The sequence below is a fragment of the Lissotriton vulgaris genome, chromosome 9 (assembly GCF_964263255.1).
Source record: "Lissotriton vulgaris chromosome 9, aLisVul1.2, whole genome shotgun sequence".
NCBI classification, from domain to species: domain Eukaryota; kingdom Metazoa; phylum Chordata; class Amphibia; order Caudata; family Salamandridae; genus Lissotriton; species Lissotriton vulgaris.
The window spans coordinates 88,796,833-88,810,407 of NC_141697.1; positions in this window are offsets into that span (position 1 = coordinate 88,796,833).

Sequence of the window (13,575 nt, forward strand, 5' to 3'; positions counted from 1 at the left end):
AGCAGTATCAAAATACTTAGTTGCAGCAGTTACACGGTCCAAAAGTAAGATAGATGATGACATCTTGATGATGACTGAGAAGGGAGGTAAATATCCTGCGGGGTTCCCTTCGAAGTACACATACCCCTTAAGTCCCGATAAGGTTCCTTATGTGAGAATTCCTGATGTTGGTGAACGTTTAATTCCCAACTCGGATCGCAGAGCTACTTTGATTACAGCGGCTCATGAAGGTGTGGCGTCTGCGCATGCGGGCGTCTCAGCCACTGTAACTCAGCTACAACAGAGGTTCTGGTGGCGGGGACTGTACAAACAGACGCGCGATTATGTCCTTCAATGTGACATTTGCCAGCAGATTAAGCCTTCAACTGCTGCGCGTCCGCCTCAGACACAGTTGTACATTTCTAATAAACCACTTGGATGCGTTTATTTAGATCACTGTGGTCCTTTTTCTTCTGATACTGCGTATAAGTACATCTTAGTAGCATTTGATTCATGCACACGCTTTGTGTGGGTATGGCCCCATCGGAGCGCTGATTCACGGACAGTCATTAAGGATTTGCGAGTCTTTGTAGGTTATTTTTGCCTGTGGTACCTTCCATTCGGATCAAGGTCCAGCTTTCGCCTCTAAGGCGTATAAGGATGCTATGGTTTCGTTGGGGGTCCAAGTCAAATTTTCGCCTCCGTACAGACCTGAGGGTAACAGTGTAGTGGAACGAATGAACCGTGACTTAAGGCAATCTTTGACAGCTCCAGTTATAGGCACTGGCAGAAACTGGTTGGCCCATCTCAATGGCGTGCAGCGTGCACTTAATAATCTCCCTAGAAGGACTATGCGTGGGCGGACCCCATACGAAATGCTCTTTGGTATCAAGATGTATGTCCCTGACCTCGACGGTCTAGACTGCAAGGCCCAGGCCGCGGCCTTTGACGTAGATGAACATTGCAATGTTTTACAGGATCTACAAAAGACCAGAGACAGTCTAGCTAAGGAACATTTGCCCTCCACATCGGATGATGCGTTGCAGATCCCGGTAGTTGGCTGGCTACCCCAAGTTGGAGAACTGGTTCGAGAGAAGATCGATAACAAGAAAGAGTTTGGTCCCTCATATCGTGCACCAGTTCGAGTTCTTGGAGTGAGGGGCACGAGAACAGTCATATTACCACCGCTTCCAGGTCGTAAGGAAAACAGATTTATCTCAATTGACAATGTCAAGACATACAGGGTGGCCGATTCTTCATAGCATGACACCGGCAGTATCCTGTCCTTCCATGGTGAGGCACTCTGTGTTGGCCATTACTTCTGGCGCTGAGCCGGAGGTGTCCCTCGAGATGCCTGCTATTTCCAGTCCGTTATTAAATACTATTCCTGTTACTAACACTGATGAGCTGAACTACACCTATCCAACTGATTTATCAATGCCGGATTTGCAGACTCGTTTGGCCGGCCAGTCCAGATTTTCTTTTGACTCTGTTTCAGGACATTCAAAGAAACCTTCAACTATTGCAAAATATGCCACTTTATTTAAAAAACATTTTTTAATTTCCCCTTGGACATACATTTGGATGATTCTATTTTCATTTTATCTTTTTATGTCAATTGGTTTTGTGTTTTATTTTTTCCGTCTGATCGATGGCCACTATGTCTAAGAAAGAACAGGAATTTGGTACCTTAATGGAACATTGGCGCCTCTTTCCTCTTCACATTCAGCACACAGACTGAAAAGAGATTTGAATACAGTTCACATTACTGCTTGGCCTGTTCTTGATGGGATTGTGTGGGATGCGGTTAGGTTTCAAATACATGGCCCCACTGAAGTGATTAATGTTCCGAATGTGCTTAGAGTAAACATAGGGGATGTGGTAAAACAAAATATATGTTCTGATGATTGGGATATTCAGGCCATGGAAGCATTATTCTCTGATTTGAAATACTATGCTGCATTTGATGCTGAGGATTTATACTTAGATTCTGTTAATTATGGTGATTTGTTTTGCTTTCAACATTATGGTAATCATTTTCTACATAAAACAAATTCCAGGAGGGTTGCTGTAAATTACACACAGTGGGAACATTGCCCAGCTCCATTGGGAGGCAGCTCCAGTACATTTCTGAAAAAATACACTAATTTTACAGACTTTAATCAATCAAATCCTGAGTCATTTTATTTCAGAATGACACAAAAGTCCATGTCCAAAGTTAGACTTACCGATACAAAATTGCTGTATTCGAAGTCCTTTCTAGACAAGTTAGCTGTAGATGGCTACGAGCTATGGAAAGGAACAATTGACCTTAAATCGGTTTGGGGTACCAAAGATTGGCAGGAACAAGGCACTGAGACTTTGCACCGTGCATGTCTCATCCCGAATCACATGTTGTTTATAAATTCTACTATTTCCCAAACAACAGCTTTGGATTGGCTACTTCTAAAAAATTAAATACACCAATTATCCCTGAATTGGAAGAATATTCAGGTTGGGGTAATTATACTGAATTGTCCATTCGTGAGTTACAAACTCTATTGCATAATTCATCCTTTAATGTATCCAGTTTGGATCCGAGGGGTTGGCTGATGTGGCATAGAAGTGCTGATTCTTACCAACGTCGTTTTCTGGGTTTGACTGAAGGGTTTACACAAGTCAGACCAGATCCCCGTTTTGAAACTGATTATACTGTCACAAGTTACTCTGTGGGGAAACTGTGTCAGAATTGGTTACAACATTCCACGTTAGCTGCAGTTAAACTACATCTATCTCAGTTAAATGATAATGTGGATTTAAATGATTTTATAAAAGGCCCGGCTAATGGTAGGTCTAAACGGTGGATTTATGCGGTTTACAATGAAATTTGGAAATTTTCACAAATTGAGGCTGCTAAGCGCCTAAGGGCGATTGACCAAGCAAATTTGGAAAAAGTGCTTGCAGTTGTCGATAACAGTATTAACACGCTTTCTTCCCGAATTTACACGTTGAATAATATTGTTTCTTCTGTAGTTGACATTGTGAATGATGAGGTGTCTGTATTATACCATGGTCAAAATCAATTGCGCTCTGTAATGCAGTTTGCATGGTCACTACAGACTCTTAAGGCGGGCCGTGTGCCCTGGAGTTACATGAACGTGTCCTCCCTATTTGCCCCATTTAATTTGACTGACAAGCAGCGCATGCTTTCAATGCGAGATGCATCATTTTCTATGTTACATATTGAAAAGTTAGAATCATTACCCTTTTCTGTAGCTGAAGCCGCTGCTGCAACATGGCTTATCCATGGAGTTATTACGTTACCATTTGCTTTGTACAAATTTACTAATTGTATGCGGTATATTGCAATAGGGCGATATGAACCACTAGGTAGTGCATTCCTCCATGAGGCATGGTCTTTACCATACACGTACAGATGTCTGAAAGATGGAAAGGAAGTGAATCTAAATGGTAAAGAATGCACACAGTCGCCTGACCGTTCACTAATATGCAGACACATCCAGTTGCATGGTTCTTGTAATCAGGACCGGCCTAATTTAGCCTGTGTTTTGAAAGGCACGCCAGTTCCAGCAATAGTTCCCACATTTACATTATTGACAAATGGTAGTTATTTGCTTTTGAATAACAAAGAGTGTTGTGGGTTAATGGTCAGTATCGCTTATGTGGTTACTGTATCAGAATGTGTGGTGTGTTGCAAAAATGTGCTATATCCTCCCACACATGGGAATTCAGATGTTTCCATCTGGCCGCGCATCCCAACCTTGAAAGCGGAGTTCAATGGTATGAGTAGAATAAGAGCTCTTTTGTCTCAAAAGGAAGTGGCCCTGAGCTCGGCCCGTGAAACTTATGTCCTTCACATAGCTAACACACGCACAGAGGTGCAGGCACTTTTAAATACTGGCTTGCCGTTTCATTTCTGCAAATTAGTTCATCAAATCTTTAATGCCTCCTCCACGTCTGGCTTAGCTCATTTTTTTAAATTGGTTAGCAGTGGTCTCGTGACTAAATTTGAAAAGATTTTTGGTGTCATCCCCGCTTTCTTCCATTCTATATTTTCGAGTTTGTTTCGCGGATTCCCTGTTTTGCTGGCTTTGGCTGCAGGCATTTTGATACTATTCTGCTTCCTAAAACATGGATGCCCATCCTGCGCAAGAAGCCGCTCAGTTCCTTCTGACACTGTTTCGCAACCGGATGCTTGATTACTATGGCACCCTGCCGCTTGCGACTTTAAGCACGGCATTTGTATTATCGTTTCGATTTTCCTTTTTCACATGTGTCCAGCCTGTGTTTCATTGCCTGAGCTGCGATTTCGACTGGGCCATTGATTTGTGTCTCTGCTTGCCGATATCTCCTGACGTCGATTTTAATCACCTGATGGGCCCCTTAGTTGCTCACGAGTTGGTTTGTTCTGGCGAAAGGATTATGGCCTTGGCAGCGATGCATGGACTAATGGGTCAGTGGAACATACCCGCAGCGGCGCATGAGTTTCTGGCACATAGCGTTCTTGAGAACCCACCGAGTTGTCCTCTGATGTTGCTAGAGGGTCCGGTGCTGGAGGAGCATGTATGTTCTTTCCCATTGCTTAATTGGATGGCTGAACTGTTTTCGGATGATGACAGTAATTTCATGTTGGAAGCTGTTGCTGCCTATTTTGCATATTCTGTCCAATCATGAGAGGCCTTGGAGACTTTCATTATTATGGCACGTGACTTTTTAGTATTTTTGAAAGGTACCTTTTTCTTACGGACATTCATCTTTATATGATCTAGGCCTATGATTTTATATTTGGCCTTGAGTTCAAGACTTTGGATTACATTTTGTTTGGCCACTTTAGACATTCGTACATATTTTTATATAAATTTTATATACACTTTTAGCTTGGCTCAATATTGTTGAACTCTGCTTTCATCTTATGCCTGTTCTAGTATTGGCTTATGTTTTTTGACCATCCTCGAATCATTGGGGGGTGTCATATAGATGCTGCTTTTCTATATACTGTGTTAAGTTAGCATGAGTTTATTAAGTGTTTAAACGACATATTTTCCTTTGGCTTCAGTTTGCACACAACACATAATTGTTATTGTAGCTTTCAACCTAGACGAAAGATGTGATTTATTTGAGAATAATATGTTATTGCTCTGATATCAGTCGTGCTTGGTACACTGTCTGAACAGTGAGTGCTGAACCCTCTAAGAATAACCTAACACAAGGTTGCTGGGAGCTCTGATCCTCGCACCACTAGACATAACACAAAAAGAGTTGCTGCCAACATTGGGCTCTAAGCGGGTTTAAGATAGAGTTACTGAGAATGCAAAAACACACTTGATGGTGCTTCGCATGCAGAGAGCTGGAAGCTGATGATGTGATCCTCTCCTCCTGACATTTAGAGGTATGGGCCTGCCCTGCTAAAACCCAAATGAGACCTTCTTAGATATAATATAGTATGCTAAATAGGGAGCGCGAAAAATAGGTGATACAAATTTCTATTGATTTTTGCATTATAATATGCTATCACCGTTTGCTTATTATGGATTAGTGACTATGCTGATAACTCAGATTTTTATAATATGTCTTCTTATATTATATAAGATACTGCGTTTGAGAACCTTGCATTGAATAATAAATATTTCAAAATTGCACGTGTCCTCTTTTACTCCACGTTCTGGTTTGAAATGATTATAGAGTGAAAGAGTGTTCATGTGTTCCACGATACCTGAGGTAACCTAAGTTCATGTTCTGGTTTGTCTAAGTCATTGGGAGTTTGTTATGACCAATGAGACACTGTAGCTAGCTCAGTAAGGGGATTTTTGATACTGAGGTGAGTTTTGGGTCACCCTAATTCACTGAGGTTCCTGATCTCTATGCACAGTTCTGTAAGAGAACGGAATCCCTGCTACAGCCTGGCTGTGTCAGTGTCTGTACTAATGTATGCCAAGGTGTGTCAGTGAATGCATTAGTGACACAGTGGTTGTGTCAGGGTATATGTCACTGTATGCCTGGGTGTCTTACTGGATGCATTCGTGTTTGGATGGGTGTGTCAGTGTCTGCATTGCTGCATGTCTGGGTGAATCAGTGTCTGTATTGGTAAGTCCCTGGGTGTGTCAGTATGTGTGCCTGGGTGTGTTATTAATGCAGTCGTTTTTGGCTGGGTGTGTCAGTGTCTGCATTGCTGTATGTCTAGGTGTGTCAGTGTATGTATTGCTAAGTCTTTTGGTGTCTCAGTGTGTGCATCAGTGTGTACCTGGGTGTGTTTTTGGATGCATTGATGTATGCCTGGGTGTGTCAGTGACTGCATTGTAAGCCTCTGAGAGTGTCAGTGTATGCATCAGTGTGAGCCTGGGTGTGGCAGCGTTTTCGTCAGTGTATAACTGTGGGTGTTAGTCTATGTATTAGTGTGTGCCTGGGTGGGTTAGTGTATGAATCAGTATGGGCCTCAGTGTGTGAGCATGGGTATGTCAGTGTATGCATCAGTGGGTGCCTAGGTGTACTATTGGATGATTTACTGGTTGTCTGGGTGTGTCTATGTATTTATTTCTGTTTGCCTGGGTGTTCCACTGTCTGTATTGGTATGTCCTTGGATGTGTCAGTATATGCATCTGTGTGATTGGGTATGTCAGTGTATAGGTTAGTGTGTGGCTTGATTGCTAGTGCATGCACTATTGTGTGCCTGGGTCTGTTAGTGTATGCATCAGTATGTGCCTGCGTTTGTTAGTGTATGCATCAGTATGTGCCTGGGTGTGCTAGCATATGCATCTTTGTGAGGCTGGGTATGTCAGGGTAGGTATCAGTGTGTGCTTACATGTGTAATTGGGTGCATTACTGTTTGGCTGGATGTGTTTGTGTCTGCATTGCTGTATGCCTGGGTGTGTCCTTGTCTGTCTGGTATGTCCCTGGGTGTGTCAGTGTATGTGTTAGTGTATGCCTGGGTATCCTATTGAATGCATTAATGTTTGGACGGGTGTGCCGGTGTCTGCATTGCTTTAGGCCTTTGTGTGTCAGTGTCTGAATTGTTTGGTCTCTGAGTGTCTCAGTGTGAATCAGTGTGTGCCTGGTTGTGTTATTGAATGCATTAGTGTTTGGCTGGTTGTGTCAGTGTCTGCATTGCTGTATGCTTGGATGTGTCAGTGTCTGCATTGCTAAGTCTCTGTGTGTCTAGGTGTTTTCATCCTTGTGTGTCTGGGTGTGTTATTGGATGTTTTAGTGCTTGGCTGGCTGTATCTATATTGCTGCAAGACTGAGTGTGTCAGTGTCTGCATTGGTGAGTCTCTGGGTTTCTCAGTGTGTGCCTGAATGTGTCATTGGATGCATTTGTATTTGTCTATCTGTGTCAGCGTCTGCATTGCTGCATGCCTGGGTGTGTCTGTGTCTGCATTGGCAAGCCCCTGGGTGTGTCAGTGTGTGCCTGGGTGTGGTATTGGAAGCGTTAGTGTTTAGCTGGATGTGTCAGTGCCTGTGTCGGTGTGTAGTTGAGTGTGTCAGTGACTGTATTGATGTGTGTCTAGGTGTATCAGTGGCTGTATCAGTGTGAGCCTGTGTGTATCAGTACCTCCATCTATTTGTAGCTGAGTGTGTGAGCTGCTGTACTGATGTGTGCTTAGGTGTGTTAGTAACTGTACCAATCTGTTCTTGGGTGTGCATCCTCACAATTTAAATTTATGGAACAATACTTCAAGAACTAATTAGTAAAATACATTACCCCAATGGTTGGTGCCATTGATCCGTATAAAAAGAAAAAAGCTGAAATATGTATTAGTTTTGCAATTAATAGAATTACAAAAGTAACTTACAATTTAAAAAATGCATTAATTCTATGAAATAACTAGACATTTATATACATTTCTCAGCTTCTTTACTCGTACATAAACAATCAGAAGGTATGCAGAAAATAACTTCACACTATCTCATTCCAATTAAGGAACACTGTGCATTGCAGTCACACACATGCAGGTATATCTTTACATCAGCAAGCACAAAAGAGAGTGATGTCTGCAAACATTTACAATACCTTCAGGGTCAAAGCAGTGGCGTAACGAAACTTGAGGGGGGCCCCCCTGCAAAGCACACTGAGGGGGCCCCCCCAGCGGCCCGGCCCACCACTTACCACTTTGTCCCACCGACAAAAATAAGCAGTCACCTAAAGCCATATAATCAGCACTTATCTGTGCATACTTCGAACAGGACATATAAATGGAATCCACTTTAACCTGTTCAGCACGGCGCGAATTTTCGCGCTGTGCTGAACGTTCTTAAAAACGGGTGTGGTCATGACGGAACGGTTCCGTCATGAACACAGCCCAACTGGCGCTCATGACGGAACCGCTCCGTCATGAGCACCGAAGGGGTTAATTGTGCTCTAGGGCTGCCTCAATGATGAAATCCATGGCTGATAATTAAAGGGAACAAAGACAGAATAGTCATATTACAAATGAATATATATTTTTTTTATTTATAACCCTATTTAGTGCCAAGGCGAGGGCTTTCCAGGCTCTTTAAACAGATGTCTGGCATTTTTCTTTTGGCAACTCTACTTTACATTTCTTTTCATGTAATGCATTTTCACACTACAACAGTAAATGTAAATTTCAAATGCAAGGAATGGGCAGAGTGGGGGCTCAGGGGTTACTGGAACCAGAAAAAAACTAAGCCTCTGTAACCAGTTTACAAAGGTATGTAAATATACAAATGGTCTCTGGCCTCGAGGCAGTTGCCTTCAATAACCCTGGTTACTGGGCCTGGAAGCAGAGGTCACCTGCACCCACAGCATGCAGCACGCACCATTTAATTTATGAGGTAGGACTGTTATGAGGCAACTCACTTGTACAACCAGCGCCAGCAAGAGAGTGTAGTGCTGCCTGTGTGTGATACAGCGCTGATGGGGCCCTTGGAGGCTGGAAAACGGGGGCTGCTGGGGGCATGGCGGCCAAGGATTTAGATTGCCATGTGTGACATTTTCATATTTCCAGTGTAATTATGAGTGACATTCAATGATTATGTGTGACATTTTTTGCGAGCAAAATAAAGCAACAAAGTGTGTGGAAAGAAATATTAGAAATGACACTTGAGCAATGAGAAGCTTTAAAGAGATTTTGAAACTGCTACAAAACACCTGGAATGGATTGTCACTAATAGACTCTCCTCAAAATTCCTCTATCCACTTGCACAATCTCTACACATCCTAAATTCTACACCTGCTCCACTGCACCTGCTTGCACTACTATGGATAAATCACAATGACTTACCATGTTTGACTGTATATACTTTACCATAAGGCTGATACTTAAATCCAAACTCTTCCTTTTCAGAGGTAAATACCAAATTACACCTCTGCAAAGAGACATCACTATAACTAGTGGATGTCCCTTTCGGCCTGGCTACTTACCCACTGATGGGAAATGTTGGATGCTACACTGCATGCGTATCAATGCTGCGCAGTGCTGGGCTCTTTGGCCCTCCTGGCATCGCACAGGTAGGCAGGTTCCAAGCCTCTTTCTCTGGGCTGGGGGGTGGCTCAGATGGTGCTGCAGTCAACGGTGAGTTGAGTCTGTTATACTTGTCAGCTATGTCTTTTAAAGACAGGGGCAGTGCAGCGCTCATCCCCAGACACAAGCCTGTGCCCACGCTGCCCTCCAAACACAGGTGGAGGGCAGATGAGTTGTTAAACGTGGGCCTGCCCGAGCGGCAGAGATTTCTGCGTGGGGGCCATGGCTGCTGATGCAGGGGGCCAGAGGTGCCAAATCACAGAATATCTGGCAGAGAACTTGATTATTCTCTTCTGCTTGCGGCACGCGCAACTGGCACCATTTAATTCTAGAAGCCTTGAATAGGCTTGCTGGCTCTCGTGAGTGAGGGGGGCCCCTGGAGAGCGGGGCCCCGATGGGGGCCCCTGGAGCGTGGGGGCCCCCCCGCACCGCGGGGCCTGCGTGGGCCTGTGTTACGCCCCTGGGTCAAAGATTAAAGCTAAATATGTGCAGTGTAATATTTGCGGCATACAGTTACCCAGCAGCACTGCCAAGAAGTATTCACATGGAACAAGTTCCAATTGGAAGCACTTAAAAACAATTCATGAAAGGGTGTACAACTGAATGATGCAGGAGAGACTAGGTGCAGCAGAGCATTGTACTACAGCACCCTTGGGAGAACATTTATCAGCTGAAGTCATCATAATAGCAGCAACCTGTGAAGGTTTGAGTGAGATGGTCACTCACTGTGCTAAATGCCTCATGTTTGTCTCTGTAAAATGTGTTCTTTGGGTCCTTTTCCCTTCTACTGTTCTCTGGTTGTATACTCACACACCACAAAAGATCATTAATAAGTTCAGAAAAACAACCATTAAGATTGTAGTAAAAAAGCAAAAACATCACAATATGTGTATGTAGGTAGATGTTTGCATGTGTACATTGGTCTGTCACTGATGTATAGATTTTTGAGTGGGTGTCTGACAGTGTGTGGGTATGTCAGTGCCTGTGTGAATGACTGTATAGATGTGTGAGTACATGCATGAGTGCATGTATGGGTGTGTTTGGGACACTTAAGTTACATTCATAATTAATATATTTATAACTTTACAAGTACATTTTATTGACACATTAGACTTCACTTTAAACCATACAGTTAACAAACAAACATACCATTACTTATTTAGAAAAACAGAAACACAATGAAACCTGAGCTTTTGATTAACTACTGTAGGAACTTGCCCATATACTTACACTGCTACTGTCTATTTACTTTACCTCTTCAAATTTGTAACGGAGAAGGAGTAAGTCAGATTAAAAGAAAAACATGTTATAAAAACACCTAGTTTCACAAGGAGGCAGAAACAATTTAAAGAAATATGAATAAGAATGTTTAAAAATATAGTAATACAGAATTTTGTTTGAAAAATGAGGGACACTAAGACCAGAGGAGCAGCACTTAACAAAAATAATATATTAAGAGTGTCGTTGATATAGTGTTTGCTCTGAAGTGAAACTATTTATTATGATACTAATCGGAATGAAAACACCAGATAAAACAGTGTTGTCTATGTAGAAAAAACAAAAGAAAAATAGGGTTATTAATAAAAGTAACTTTTGAAAGATTTTCACAGGAGAATAGAAGTGTAGGTTTATTATTGAAACTTTCTTTAAAGATGAAAGCTACTTACAACAAAATTAATTAGTGTATGCAGTTGAAACAGCTGTCAGTCGTCCCATTGGAAAAGAAGAGATGGTTTCTAGAAATCTAGAAGGAGAGATAAGTGAAGAGGTACAAGGAAGATTTAGACATGCTCCTGTGTATAAAGGGAATGCAGTAGCATTTATAGTATTTGTTAGGAATACATTGATACAGTAGGACCTCATCCATGTACTTGCAGTGCTGCTGCCTGTTTACTTTACCACTGCAAATATGGGACAAATGAGCACTGGTATCGTCATGTTGAGCTTAAATGCATGCTGTGAATTTCAGGAACACCGCAATGATTTCTAACTAGGTCTGGGTGGAGTTGGCGGAGTTCGACAAAGTACCCTAAAAACCTCAAAGTGCTCTTTGGAGTTCCATGTGCGGTAGATTGTGGTGCGTTGCACTGCTCGCATTGATTTTTAGCACCAGGAGTTTGTCCTGCTCTGTAAAATCAGCGAGAATGGCACCATGCACAGCGCAAGAGGGTGGTGCTTCTTTCTGCCACTCGAGTAGATGTTCTACTCGAGGGGTAGCCTCCTGAATGTGAGTGGCAGGTTTCTCAACTCGAGCAGTGGCTACCTGCCGTGACCGCCCATGTTGAGAAATTATGGCGGGAGGTGGTCTAGCGTGGGATTTTTCTTGCTAGCCTTCACCAACTTCAAATTGGCGAGGCGCATGAGAGGAAAAACTTCACTCTGCGCTGCTTTGCAGGGTTTTGGGGAACTCCGTGCAGAGTGGACAAAACTCTGAACTCCACCTGCAGAGCGGAATTCATCGCCCAGTTCTAACCCTGAGTTGTGCAGAAAATCCATGACATCACTTACATTACTTTCTGAGGGAAACACACTCTAAGATTAAATGTATCATCCACTGAAATTCAGAAAGGGCTTAAGGTAGAGTTGTGTATTTACCTTTTGATCTTAAACACAATAATGAAACTGTGGTTGTAAAGAGAGATTTTGAGAAATCCCTTGTTATTCTAAAGCATGGTGTGCCCACAAAAACAAAACAATAAGGTAGGAACCAGTGGCTGTAATAACTAAGGTTAAAAAACCTACATTATATATTAAAGACAATAACGTGTACAATAAATACGTAGATGTTGTCTAACATGGACGCTGCACGGAGAAAGAAATGTTGCCTTCAAGTGGACACTTTGAAAAAGTGGATGGAAGCAGATCTGATAAGATAAATGAGCATTACAATATCCATCCACTACTTTCAAAAGAGGTTATTGTGGATTCCATTGAACTGTATCAGATGAAACAAGCTAAAGGAGCTCCAATGAGTGTCAGGAGAAAGGTTTAGAGGCTCAATATTTTCCTCAACTATTTCGAAGAGGACTAGGCAGATGGTATGATAACTGCCCGTGCAAATACCTGCAGCAGAATACAAGTCAATACGAGGACCCTAGATTTCAAATTCCATATGTATTCTATCTGGTGTTTAAAACAAGTTGCTTGTTCTCATTTTTCTTTGGAAAAAAAGAAAAAGTATAACACTGTTAAAAACACTTGCTTAAAAAACATCAGTACTGTTAATAAACATTTCAAAAGTACCCCACAAAAAACATCCCAGCAGTAGTAACAGTTTCTGATTAACCCTGAATTTCGACCTGCACTCCCTGGGGTTAATTTATACTTATTGACAAGGTCCTCCTTTATAGTGAGATACCTCAACCTCTTCCCCTTCTCTAGAACCAGTACGTTGTCCCTCCCATCACCACAAACATGAATCCAAAAGCAACACTGCAATCCTCCTCAGAATTCCTCTGTACCTCTACAGCTACTTCCACTGCCAGAAATAACATGTCTATATCAACCCCTTCTTTAAAGTCGGACAAAAAGCCTCGGAATAGTTGAACTTTTTCTTCTGCATTGGACACACTAATGGTGCTCCCACCACATTTGCTAGACTCTAACAGCTATGTGGCCTTCAAGTGTACCTCCTTGACACTCCAGCCAGCAAGACCCTTCTCTCCTCCAAAGCTCTCTTACCCCACCGTTTCTCTCCTTTGCACCCAGCTGGGCCAACTGCAGCCTGAGGTCCAACTCCGCCTGTCTGTCCTTGAGGTCCTTAGAGGAATAGGTCTTGGAGGAGACAGTACTCCACGCACTGTATCCAATATCTCTGGAGGATCCCCTCTCTCCTCTCGAAACTTCACCCACTATTTTCTTTACTCATCTTCCTCCTTCTGAAACCCACTACTCTTTGGGGCCATGATTCCGAGGCCAACTACAATCAGGGTTCTTCATTTTCTAGAGTGCTGAAGTAGTCCTATTCAAACTCTTCTTGTGGTGCAGAATGCATTCTGTGGATGCCCCCCCCCAGGCTTTAAGGGTGAACTAGTGCTCAAACTTATATGTACTCATGAGTAAATGGGAGTGGGTATGGTCTTATTGGTGTGTGAGTGTGGCAGTCACTGTCTGGCTA